This window comes from Ambystoma mexicanum, chromosome 2q (genome assembly GCF_040938575.1).
Source record: "Ambystoma mexicanum isolate Mex_15411 chromosome 2q, UKY_AmexF1_1, whole genome shotgun sequence".
NCBI classification, from domain to species: Eukaryota; Metazoa; Chordata; class Amphibia; order Caudata; family Ambystomatidae; genus Ambystoma; species Ambystoma mexicanum.
Window position 1 is genome coordinate 1066950601 of NC_090924.1, and position 13282 is coordinate 1066963882.

The 13282-nt window shown below is 43.4% G+C and overlaps 1 protein-coding gene across 1 annotated transcript in view; it reads left to right on the plus strand.

Annotated features, from left to right (window-relative positions):
• Positions 1–277: 277 nt before the first annotated feature.
• Positions 278–13282, plus strand: part of LOC138569944 (metalloreductase STEAP4-like) — a 346842-nt gene continuing 333837 nt past the window's right edge. Inside the window, exon 1 of the mRNA XM_069648410.1 lies at positions 278–463. The gene's annotated coding sequence lies outside the window, so the exon portion shown is untranslated. The remainder of the gene's footprint in view (positions 464–13282) is intronic.

Genomic DNA, 13282 nt, shown 5'->3' on the forward strand with positions numbered 1-13282 from the left:
AATGTGGCTCACAGCTCAGTTTTTCTTGGCAAAAGATGGCTATAATGTAGAAAGAAAAAAAGAGCTGCCGTGCCGGCCTTTCACTTACGTCAACAGCAAACGAGAACCAGAACCGGGAAGCCGTGGGCCACAAGGGAAAGGCGAATGTTTATTTGACTCCAGCTGAAGTGCATTCTTGGGTATTAAGTAATTCGATGTTGGGATTTTCCCCACGAGCTTGTCTGTTAATCCTCTCGTTGACGTTTCCCTTAAGCTTGGAGTGGCATGTAGAGGACACGCTGCACTTTCGCGCGTGTTTGGGATTTTCCCAACGAGCCTGCTTCCCTCACAATTTCCCATAAAAGCAGTTTTAGGAAGCGTTGCCTAATCGACCGAGAGAATAAATAGAGCACCTCAGCGCATGGCGTCTTAGAACAGTTTCGACTTGAGAACATCATTGCAACAGCTGCTCGGGCAACTACAGGTATGTAACTCTCTCGTTACTAATCAGTCTGCGTTCAAAATGGGCTGCTAACAGCCATAGACGGGAGCATTTTGAGTAAACATTGCAATGGTCTTTCCCAATGTAAAAAAAACACTAGCTTATATCGAAATACGAGTTTCAAGATATTTTGCATGTACCAAAAGCAACTAAAGTTCTCATATGTCAGTTACTTAATCTGTGCTTGTAATTACACTCCATCTGCTCACACGTAGAGGTGTGTGCATAATTATTGATGCTGGCACATACTATTTGAGATGTCACTACACTGAGGAGTCTGCTTGATGGGGTAATGCAGGTTTGTGTAGTAATGGCATAGGGGGGCTTTAACACCCAGCACCACGAGTAACTCATTTGCGCAATGACCCACATGCATTTTTTTTTTGACTCATGAGGACATGCTTCCTGGCCTTTGTCGCCTTAATCGCGTGCCCAGTTTACTGTATTTACGTTGCATGTCAGAAGTGCAGCTATACATCAGAGGGAATGACACGAATTGTATTCGTGGCTGCACACAATTGCTTAGAAGAGATTAGCACACTTTAGGCAGACGTTGGATGAGGGGTGTAGTGGGTCTATCAGTGACTGATATACAAAGATGCAGTGTATTCTAAAATATGAATCTCTTTTTTTTAATGTGCTGGGATCTCTCCCAAGTTAATGACATACACAAGGCCTCATTACGAGTTGGCCTGTAATTTCTGAGAAATGACCGCCAAACACCGATACTGTTACCTACACATAATTGGGCAGAATATGAGTGATCACGTGTGGCAGAATGGCTGTTGATCCCAGGGTTGGACTGGCCTCTAGGGAACTCTATAGATTTCCTGCAGGCCTCTGCGCCGTGGGACTCTTTTGTTTGTCAACCAATTTTATTTTCTGATTTTCTCATAGGAAAAGGGTTGGTCTTGCTGAAAATGTATAGTGTGGGGCCGTTTTAAACATTATTTCCATGGCCTCTTTTGGTTCAAAGTAAAACTCTGGTTGATCCCCATTCTGGGAGTCCTTAGGGCTCCATGTGGGATGTGAAGAAATTACCGCAGGTGGTAATTCTTCCCATGGGAATTGCTGCATTTTTGTGGGGAGTGAAAGTGAAGGAGAGTTTTACTGCCGCATTTTTCTGCACCGCCAAACTTGCAATGGGGCCCACTCTGTGGAACCAAGAATACTGGTATCAGTCGCCTAGCAAATGCCCACCATTTTCGAAAGTCCACTTCACTGAGATACAGACACCTGTAATGATGGATTGCAGACTCTTCTGCAAAGTCATGCCATATCCTGGCACCGTAGCTCTTGCCGCATGTGGCAAGAGCTGTGATTTTGTCATCCACGTAATGTTATAAAGGAAATATGCCATTTTGGCCTGTTCCTGTTCATTGATAGCAGTGCATAGTGTAAGGAATTTGTTGAATCACTATTCACTGCTTAGAGGCAAGACACCTCCTTTTTAAGGTCAAGGGAGTGTCCATCATTTAAGCAATAAACACTTGTTCTGAGGGCGGAACTGGGTGGTAGTGGCCTGGGGTCCAAGTTATAGGCCAGAAAGACTGGGGCCTTAACACAGGGCCCCGCTGCCATCACCACACAGGTTAGGGCCCTGCATAGGTCTTTACTGCTATTACTGCTATTAGCACCCGAGGCCAACCACCAGAGTGCTAAGAGCAATGTGTTTGTGAGAAACATCGGGGTCATGGCAAGTGTGCGACCCGTTGTTTCTTAATATTCCTCATCTAACATGGCCACCATGGAAATGGAGGACAGGGCTCGTAGCGCAGCACTCCTTTCATTTTTCTGGCGGCCATGGCCAGCTGGTAAGGTAAGGAGCAACCTGATTGGCTGGAACACCTGCCAATGGAGCTAATAATGGTTATGCTAACAAGAAAAACCGGCCCTCAGGCAAATTTACGGTCCTATGCTTCCCATGCTTAAACCTACAATTGTCAAAGGGTATAGAGTTAATTTAACTCCTCTTAAAAATGTGCAGTATGCCCTTTTCCATATATTGAAAAAAAGTGATTTAATGATGGCAGACGCCCTAACTCATCCATCCTTGGACATTTTATCATCACTGGAGCATAGTACTGCCTCCACTTGAGGCACTCTAGGTGGACTATGCCATCTCTGTAGGAAAATAAATAGCGCAGTGACTCAGCCAGATCCTTCGGAATCGCAGATTATCTGGTCTGGTGGGCAAGTCCAAACTGCAGACAGCTTTAACGGTTGACCATCAAGGTGATACATGGGTTTCTTTGCAACAACTCGTACAACTGAAGCATCCGCTTTTGAGAATGGTTACAGCCTTTAAAAGACTGACTGATACTTTCTGTGCTGAATAACATTAACAGCTGCAGGCATATTTTTCAGTATTGCTTCACATTGAGCCTTGGCTTGTCACTGTGCTTTAACACTTTTTTGAAAAACAAAAGTGGATGGCTGGAAGGTTTACAATAATTAATTTCAACCGCTTTCACAGCTCTGGGCAACCCTCCAAACCATCATTCCTTGGCCTGCTAAGCCACTACAGAAAGGGGAAAGACCAGATGTAAATTGGTCCCACCTCAAAGCAAAACACATCAGTGGATGCTGGCGGTTTTATGCAGAAGGGATATGACCTAGAAGTTCAGCCAGGACGGCCCTTTTGAGGGTGTAACTAAGCCTGATTTGCATGCAATCTTTCCCCTTTCTGTAATGGCTTGGCAGGCGAAGAATGATGGTCTGGGGGGGTGGCCAGAGCAATCGCCAGAGGTTTAAGATTCATTCTAAACCTTCCAGCCATTACCTCTTTGTATTGCATTGCCACCACGGGTGGGACGGGCATGCCCAGATGACGGTCCCGTTTCTGATGGGTCTAGAGACCCATGCTACTCCTCACTGATGAAGCCAAATCAGGCGACACATGTCGGGGGTGCTTGTGGTCTTATGCAGAAGATCTTGTGACCTAGCAGTTTGTCCTGGACTGCCCCTTTGCGGGTGGGACCAAGCCTGATTTGCATATGGTCGTTCCCCCTTCTGCAATGGGTTGGGAGGTGAAGAATGATGATTCGGAGGGTGCAATCACCAGAGTTTTAAGATGAATTGTAAATCTTCCAGCTGTCACCTTTTTGTTTTGCATTAACAATTTATTTGGCAGGCGGTATCAGTAAAGGGACCAAACTTATTTTTCCTTTGTCAGGTATAGTGACTGGGTCCTATTGTGCTGCACAAGGAAGATGTATCCTACAAACCTTGTCTTTGAGATTGACCAGGTTGAGAAAGTCCCCTTTATATGCAGTTTTATTTGGAAGGTGAATTCAAATAGAAATATATATTTAATACATTCACTGAAAAAAAACCTTAGTTAAAGTACAGTTAAGTAGAACAGATTTAATGCAACAAAACCCTTGAAATTGAGCGATGTGGGTAGTCAGGTCAAGCTTAAATCGCCATGCTCCTGTTGCTTTCCCCCATAATGCCATTTCGTATGCTGTGCCCAATGTATTATTTCAAACACTAACTGGCCACTGGCCATTGCCGGTAACCATGGCCTTCGGCTGTGCCCACTGTAGTTTTTAAATCACTCCCTAACCACTAGCCCTGGCCTTCGGCTATGGCGAGTGGTCACTGCTTTCGGATGCATACACATGCCCACTGTATTGTTAAATCACTCCCTGGTCACTAGCCCTGCCCAAGGCCAGTGGGCATGGCCTTCGACTGTGCCCACTTTCTATTTTTATTACACTAATAGGCCACTGGTAACGGCCTTCAGCCATGCCAACTGTATATTTTACAACACTACCAGGCCTTCAGCCGTTTGAAACGCTAGCAAGCCACTGGCACAGTGATTTTTCACACCCAAACTCAATGTAGCTGTATAAATATATATTTTTTTTAATAAACATGTTTCCCCATAACCGTGGCTATAATACCAATGTACCACATGCAGCCGCGATTATCAGTAGTTTTGAATAGGCACGATTATCAGGAAAAACAGTGAACATTTTTTCCTTTACCCTGGACTTCAAATCACTCACCAAGTGCCCCTGTCCTCATGGCAAGGTCTCCCGATTCCCACAAACTCCCAATTGCCTCCTTAGATATCTCCCTTACCCCATCAAACACTAGCTGTTCCCTTTGATGCACTTTTATTGTCTGATCTCGCTTTCTCTGATATCCTCGATTATCGGACTAAATAACTGCAACTACGGGAAAATATTTGTGCTGCAAACTTGGTCCCTAGTCCACCTTCGCGTCCCAAATTTCACATGCCCCCCACCTCTAGCCTGATGCCATTTCACCACTTTTTCACTTCCAAATACAATTGTTCTGCTTTTCATTTTCCGATATTCACTGGTATAGCCGCGGCTATCTCTCGCATCGGAAAAAAAAAACGATAACAGCTTTTTTATTTCTGAAAAGCTCTCTGCTGCAATGCATTATGGGGATATCACTATTATTTTGAGAGAAGGGGGATCCCCCTTCTATGCAAATATTTAAAACCTACTGGGCAGAATAACCCCTAACCACAACAGGATCGTGAGCCAATGCTTCATATCCAAGTTGTTTCAGGCCTGGTCGAAATACTGCTTTGTTTTTGTTTCCTTAATAACCTTAGATTTTTTAACAAATCCTTCCCAGTCTGGGGCGTGAATGGAGGGGGCGGGGGTGGGAGGAGATGCATAGAAAATTGTCCAAAAAATGTCAGCTAAATCCATCACATGGTTCAAAGGTTATTAGTAATATATTTATATTTTATTTCAATTCCCTACGGAACTTACGACTCACCTTAACTATAGACGGCGACCGATGCCCAATGATATATATATATAATTAGCAAAAGTGTGTGAGTCCCTCCACTGAGAGCAGACATGGCCAAATATCCTGTTCAATGGGTAGGCTTCCACACAGGAGGGTTTACAGCCACATGTTAACTCACTGTACCTTTCAAAGACAAGAAAAACATACATTCAAATATCAGTCATTTCTGCTCTGTGAAGGGTACAGTGAGCTAAAACGTGGCTGTAGATCCTGCACAGTAGGATACATCTCCTAGAACAAGCTATTTGAGCCATGTTTGTTCTCAATAGAGAGGCTCTCATATTTCTGTAGGAATATATGTATTCATATGCCATGGTGAAACCCTTCTGTTATTTCATGTACAGGCTTTGAAATGGGGAAAGGGTGAAGAGTTAAGATGATCATTACTCCCACACAGCTCAAGTTCAAGCGTTTTGTTCCAATAAATCTGATCACCTTAACTCTCTCTTGAGTAAAGATTTTTCTTTGAATTTCAAGACTTTTTTATACTATTGTTCCGTCAGGGCCTACTAGCCATGGCCTCTGGCCATGGCCACTGTGCATGTTGCACCAATGATTTTATAAGTGGGAAGGCTAGTGGCCTTACTGACTGGCCAGGGCACAGAACCCCCTAGAGACCTCAGGGTCTACTGTCCTTCAACTATTTCCAGTGGCCCATTATCCATGGACACTGGCCTCAGGGTCCACTGGTAACAGCAGTGTCCATTGTATTCCTCTGGCCATGGCTGTGTCCATTGTACTTGTCTCACCAATTATTCTCAAAGGCCTACTGGCCCCTACCTAGGATATTTGATCTGTGCAGGTTTAACACTGCCCACTTAATGTTTCTTTCTCCCTCTACTATTTCCTCAGTAATTTCCTGGTAATCACTCATGAGTATGCTGGTTCCATGGTCTTTCCCACCCTCACCCCCACGGTCAAGATGTAAGCACCATGTGTCCTCTTCCTCTTTTATTGGTCCCCTCACTCCTCTCCATTGTGTTTTCCCTCCCTGTCTGTCTTCCTTTGCCCCTTTCACTCTTCAGTTCATGTGACATATTTTCTTTTCCGATTGCATCTCACGACATTATTGCAGTAATCTCTCAGGATTCCCGAGGGATTCCCCTGATGAGCCGAAAGTGTTCTATCCCAAAAGGGCTAACCTGCCCACCCACAACTCCCCCACTTCACTATATCCTATTATCCCCTCCCACATTTAGCCTGATGTATAGCTCAGTGCAACACGCTCGTCTTGGAAGCAAGATGACACAGTAGAGGTCATTACAACCTCGGTGGTAGGGGTTTAACGGGGTCTGTAGAGCTGCCAGCCCCGTTAAACCCCTGCTGCCTCATTACGAGTTCCGCTCGCGGGACCCGGTAAGGACACCTGGTAAAAACCAGGTGCCCTTAGCGGGTCCCACAAGCGGGCCAGCATGCTAACAACAGGCCCGTCATTAACGGGCCCATTGTTAGCATCCTCCCCATTCCCATTGAGCCCTATGGGGGGTGAAATGGGAATGGGGATGCACAGGGTCTGGGTTCCCTGAATGAGGAAATACCGGGCCCTCCAAGGTCGGAATGGCCCGGTATTTCCCCATTCAGGGAACCCGGACCCGGTATCCGGTATGGGGGTAGCGATGCCGCTAAAAGCAGCATGGCTACCGCCATACTCAGAATGACCTCCAGTGCCTCTCAGTCTCTCTGCTACAAACCATCATCAGCGATCTAAAGATGTTTTTGAGGAGCAGGCAGCACCCCTTCACCATCGAAAAAAACTACTGCATGTATTTTCCTCAAAACAGCAAAAGGCACATCTGCAGTGCGTGTTTATTATAGGGTCCAACGATGTCCTGCTGTTTTCATACTAAAGGTGTTCAATCAACGTACTTTTTCTGTAATTGTTCTGTAACGGAAAATTAATGGAACTAGACTGAAGACATCATTTTTTTTGTTTTCCTTATAACTCTTACCTTTTAATGTCTAGTTTGAGGGGCCTGGGACAAAATTAAATTATTTAGGACAAAATGCCATCCAAATCTGTTCAGTGAGTCAAAGGTTATTAACAATAATGTTGGGTAAGTCTATGCACACAAGCACATATATTCATATATCGCCACCCTATAATTAAGGCAAACCTATCTTCAAAAGGAAAAGCAAAGATTTTATGGTTAATAACATTTGAGCCATAGGATGGATCAGAACAACATTTAAGATTCCTATATAAGGGCCCAGCCCCCCCCCCCCAAGACTGGAAAGTTTCACACACATATGTGTTACGGTTCAATATATAATCTGCACTATATTTAAGGTGAAACTTATCATCCATAGAACATTAGGAAATGCAAAAATTCTATGGCAATTATATTTTGAGCCATAGGACAGATCAGCATGACATTTTACAAACAAGAGTTCAGATATCGGTCTGCCAGAATTGGAAAATTTGGAGCAAATCTGAGTTATTGTTCAAAAGACATGAGGGTAAAAAAGGGTGTGTTTTTCACTTTTCCATTTAATTGGAAGAAGTCCAATTTTTGCTCATGTGCGCAGCCCAGTCCACTGGACAGATTTGCGCCAAATAAGAAACAAGTCAGACACAATGCTCTCAAAGGAAATCCTTTGTTGGTTTGGCTTAAATTCGTCCAGCAGTTTTTATTTTTCATTTGTCACAGAGTGGGGTGCCCCTGTATCCAGAAGATTAGTTATAGCTCCCATGATGCATTGCTGGTACCAAGCATTTTCCATTACCTGAGTCGAGAATCAAGAGCCAGAATCTGCACAAACATCAACAAAAAAAATCTAATTGCTTACCAAACAATAATATATTAAGATGTGGCACTCTCTGTGAGAGTTTGGTTAATTTAGGAAGCACTCGTATATAAAAATAAGTTACAGGGATTGCTTCCTAAATTAGCTTAAAATGTTTTGTAGTGTACCAGGGGCCTATTTGTGCTTTTGTGAATAAATGTGTTAGAAAAGCATATAATTGCTAATTTGTTTGATAAAAAGTATGCAATGAAATATTGGAGGAAGCCGATGCTTGTTTACATCTGTTGGTTTGATTGGACAAACTTTTCACATGTCTTAACAGTGAAGTTCTCGATTGATGCCTGACATCAGGCATGAAGATATATGTATGATCATACCTCCCTTTTCTTGATCAAAGTGCCTAGTTCGGAAACCTACCTGAAATCCGACATCCCTCTTCCTCATCCCAGTTCTGAATAGTAATCTTACCTATTTACCCCCACTCTCTTCTTCCTCGTCACAATCCCCCACTAACTCTACCTCATTCGTTCTCATCACAGTACACCCCTACCACCACCTCACTCTCTCTTATCAGTCCCACACTACCACACCACTCTTCGTCATCACTGTACCACACTTTCAGCACCTCACTATTTCACATCAGTCCCATGCTACCACAACATCACTCTTCCTCATCACAGTACCCCACTACCACCAAATCACTTCATATTCACATCTCCAACTACCACCATGTCACTCTTCATTATCACAGTACCCCACTACCACCAACTAACTTTTCCTCATCACAGTCGAACACTAACACCAAATCACTGTAAGAGGATTCAATTCAGCACTACAGCTAAGTCAATGCCTAGTCTGGGATACTGAATGGAAACCCTTATTGATATATCTTTATGTCCATTTCATGCGTTCTGGATGACTACCCCTATATAACACCCCTCTCTTGGAATCCCCCTGACCCCACTGAGCCAAGAAGTAGTTCTGTTTTGCAAGTTAAAAGGTTTATTTGAGAATTTAAACAATATATATATATATATATATATATATATATATATATATATATATATATATATATATATATCACACTTTATAATAACTTAATAATTGAATATCACACTTAATCTGATATGATAAAGATTAACAACGGAGAATCTGGCACTAGCACACTTCTTTATAATCACTAAGGAGTTGACATGAAATGGATAAGGTAGCACACTGGTAAATAGGGACAGAAGAATAATGTGGTAGAGAATGCTTTATAGGGTTCAAGGAAATGCAAGGTTGAATGAATGAAATGCAGTATAGAAGATAAACTGATATGGTTTCACAAAAGCAAGGTAATCACTTTCCCTTAGTGGCAATTCACCCCCCCTATACAATGTAAGGAGATGGAAGGAAGAGCACACGGTTCAGGTATACAATCACAATGTAATACAGAGTTCCAGTTTCCCAGCAAGCTTAGAGGAGAATAGATATGAGTTTTACACAGGCTCAAAATGCTTTAAAATGTGATAGCAATATATTGGAAAATGTGCTAAAATGATTTTAATTCCCTCTGGAGATTCAGGTTGAGGATTAGTTGGTTTAAATAAGTTCAGGCTTACTTTAGCAATGTTCTAGGAATGATTGGCAGGTTAAACGAATTTTTGGCAAATGAAAGCAAGGAAGCTGCTGTTTTCACACGTGGAGAAATTTGCAAATCGCGGTAAAATTCGCGAGTGCGTTTTTCGCGATTGCGGCAAAAGTATAGGGAATAGGAATGCAGTTCTAGATTCGTTGAAAAGCCAAGATTCCCAGCTTTCAGAGGAAAGTTACTGCAAGTCTCTAAGACAAACGGTCACGGAGATATGAGCGATATGGTAAAGGTTGTTTTTCAATTTTGAAATTTTAAAAGTTCAAAGTGACAAGTTACAGCTAGCAACTAGAAATGACAGGTGACAGCTTTGCAAATGACAGGTGACAGTTAGGAGACAGTTCTGGTTAGATTAAAATAGATTGAATTATATTATTTTAACTAAGAGATTGGTTCTGCACAGTTCTGCTAGTTACTCACAATATATTTAGAAATAGAATGGGCCTCGCCACGGATCTGGTCAGGTTTTCTTCACTCGCCACGGACAGTTTCTGCGCACAGCGTCTGGGTCAGCTCTCTGGTTCTGCGAACAGCGGTCTGGGTCAGATCTGCTCTGCCTCTGGTTCTGGATACTGCTCTGCTTTCTCTGGGTACAGCACTGCTTCTGGATCTTTCTGCACAGCTTTCTCTGGACCCAGCGCTGATCTGCACGGCTCCTGGATGCTGCTATCGCTGTTAGGTTTGCTGGATGCTGAGGCCCACTGAGAAGAGTTCTCAGTTTGTGGGTTTAGGCCCTTGCTTTGAGTTCTGAATCAAGTTCTTTGGAGTTTTAAAGTCTAAGTGTTGAATCTAGTATCTTCTGGATGTTGTGTGGTCCGGCAGAGCGCGTTGCAGCAAATGGAATTGAATGTCCCTATCTGTCCTGACTGTCTGCTTTTATGTGTTTTGAAAGTGGGTGGAGAGGCTAGCTTTCTAGACCCTACCCCTCTCCACTTGTCATTGGCCACTTCATCCTCTTCCCCTTGATTGGGGGAATGAAATGAAGTGTCATCATGATGAGGTCTGTTTATGATACAGAGAACCCACCCCTGTCAAATTACACACAATCTATATTTTGACCCAAAAGACATATTTGCACAGGTACACATTTGTTTAAAATTACATGCACCCATCACATATCACAGGAGGTATACCGTGTCCAAACCTGCTCTTCCTGAGAGCTTGCATTGAGAAATGGCAACATTTGCACTTTTTAACTGGTTTTGCAATATCGGACATTAACCCAAATTTACACACATGTGCGCAAGGAGTATGGACATTAATTGATGAAGTGTCAGATTTTTAACATGCATACATTTTAAGTAATACCCTCTTAACTGCTAGCTTGCCCCCAGATCATACCACCGGTTCTAAAAACCTCTTAAAATGTGGGCAGAAAAATCACAAGAATTATGGTATCATTTATAAAATTTTCACAAGTCCGCTCTATGAATGATCCATCTTTTTAGAGTTATGTTCTGGCCCCAAAGGGGTGTGGTTTCCCCCTAGCACAAGGTTGAATTTCTGGTTTTTCCAGTTCTGCCAAGCTCAGAGACCCTGCCCCTCCCAGCTTCTGCCAAGAGGAAGCTGTTTTGCGGTCCCCCTAATAAAGCATCTGCCTGGCTCCTGGAAGGCCCATTGTTCAAGAGGAAGCCATTTATGGCCTCCCCCCAATAAACCCTCTGCCTGGGTCCTATGTTTAGTCTCTAGCAGTCCCTTGGTAATTCAATCAGAGAAGTGTCATATCCCTTTTGGTGGGAACAGCAAAAGGCAGCTAAGCCTGGGAACACAGCTGTTGTGCAAGTCTCAACTCCTGTCGGGGGTAGCTGGTGGGCAGAATTCAGTTCCTTAAGCCAGGCCCCAGCTAATGTCACTTTTAGTTACCTAGTTTTCTGCATTCAAATAAAACTAACAATTTTTACATATGCAGCTAGAATGCTGATTCTAAGTTTAAAACTATGACATTTAAACAATTGCAACCTATGTGACACTCAAAGTAGGTCACTCATTTATTTTAAACATTTAGATTTTTAGTGTCTTTCAGTCCAAATTTACTTAAACTGCTGAAATCCACAGCTCAGCCAGTCTTGTTATAAACCTTCAAGTCACTTCAGAATATAACTTTACATTGTATCCACCTCTCAGTAAGTCTTTCTTTGGCCTGCTTTGGGTTCATTTATTCAGTTTTACACAAAAAGAAAAGTCTGGTGTTGTTTTAAAACGCCGGCTTTCTGATAGTGGTGAGTACTGGTAATGCACCCATTTTTGGGATTTAAGAAAATGAATTCCTCACAATTCTAGGTTGCTTTTGGCAATCAGCATTGCCATTCCCAATGGTTTCAGGCTACTGTGTGGGTAGTCCAATGGGGTTTTAGGCAGTGCCCTTCTGTGCCCATAACATCGGCAAAAATGGGTGGCAGCCTATTCTTCATGCATTTCCCTGGGCATTTTCTGGGAAGCTCTGGCCATCATGATGTTTTCAATTCCAGTACTGCACAGTTTTTGAGGTAGGGCTCGGATGCATGGGTAAAAACATCCCACAAGCCCCCCTCTTGCGATGGCCATTCTGTTTCACTGATGGGACTCGCAAGACCTGGGATGTTTCCTCATCTTCTTCCAATAGATGGCACAGTTCAGCATCTTTTCCTCCATCCGGTACTGATCGATCGGTTCTCCTCGCCGGTCCTGATGGGAATATTGGGCGGTACACTGGGCCCCTTGCGTCTCTGCTCCCGGTCTCCGGATCGTCCTCCTTGGCCAGCCTGCAGGTTTTCCTTCTCCTAGGATGACAAAGGAAGAGCGGCAATACCTATCCATGGACATTTCTCCCCCACCATTGATATAGTGGGGTGGCATATGAATTTATAGTCAAAACATATGAACATGCACATTTCTTTTTGCATTCAAAAACCAAAACACCCACATTGAGAAACTCAGAATTTGATAGGCGATATGTAGGATATTTTAAGTTAGAACTGAATTAATCTGAGACAGTACCCTCTAGGATTCCAGAGGATTCCTCCAGTTGTTGCAGAGTGTGCCTGGGATGGCAACACTTCAACTGGTTAATGTGGACCCACTTGTCTTCCTCCCCCTCTGCCAAACCGCCTTTGGGGATGCGGATCTTGTAGGCCACAGGGGAGATCTTGTCTATAATCTCAAAGGGTCCCTTCCATGTAGGCAAGAATTTTCGCTGTTTTGCCTGGTTTCTTTGGAAGTTGTATAGATAGACCCGGTCCCCCACCTGATATTCCTTCCTGGAAGTTTTCAGGTCATAGTGGGTCTTCATGCTATCAGCTGATCTTTCTAGATTCCGCTGAGCAAAAGCATGTTGAAGGTGTTTCCTTAAATTCTCCACATACTCATGAGTTGTGGAGGCATTTATCAGTGTCTGCTCTTGGGTCCTGTAGAGCAAATGCTGAGGAAGCACCATCTTGCGCCCAGTCATCAACTCAAATGGTGATATTTTGGTTGCAGATGAAGGGGTAGATCTGATGGCCATTAGGACCAGAGGTAATCGGATATCCCAACTTGGCCCAGAATCTGCCACAAACTTCTTTAATATGCTCACAATGGTTCGGTTATATCTCTCTACTGCCCCAGAAGAAGCTGGCCGGTAAGCAATATGCAACTTCCTTTTGACCCCC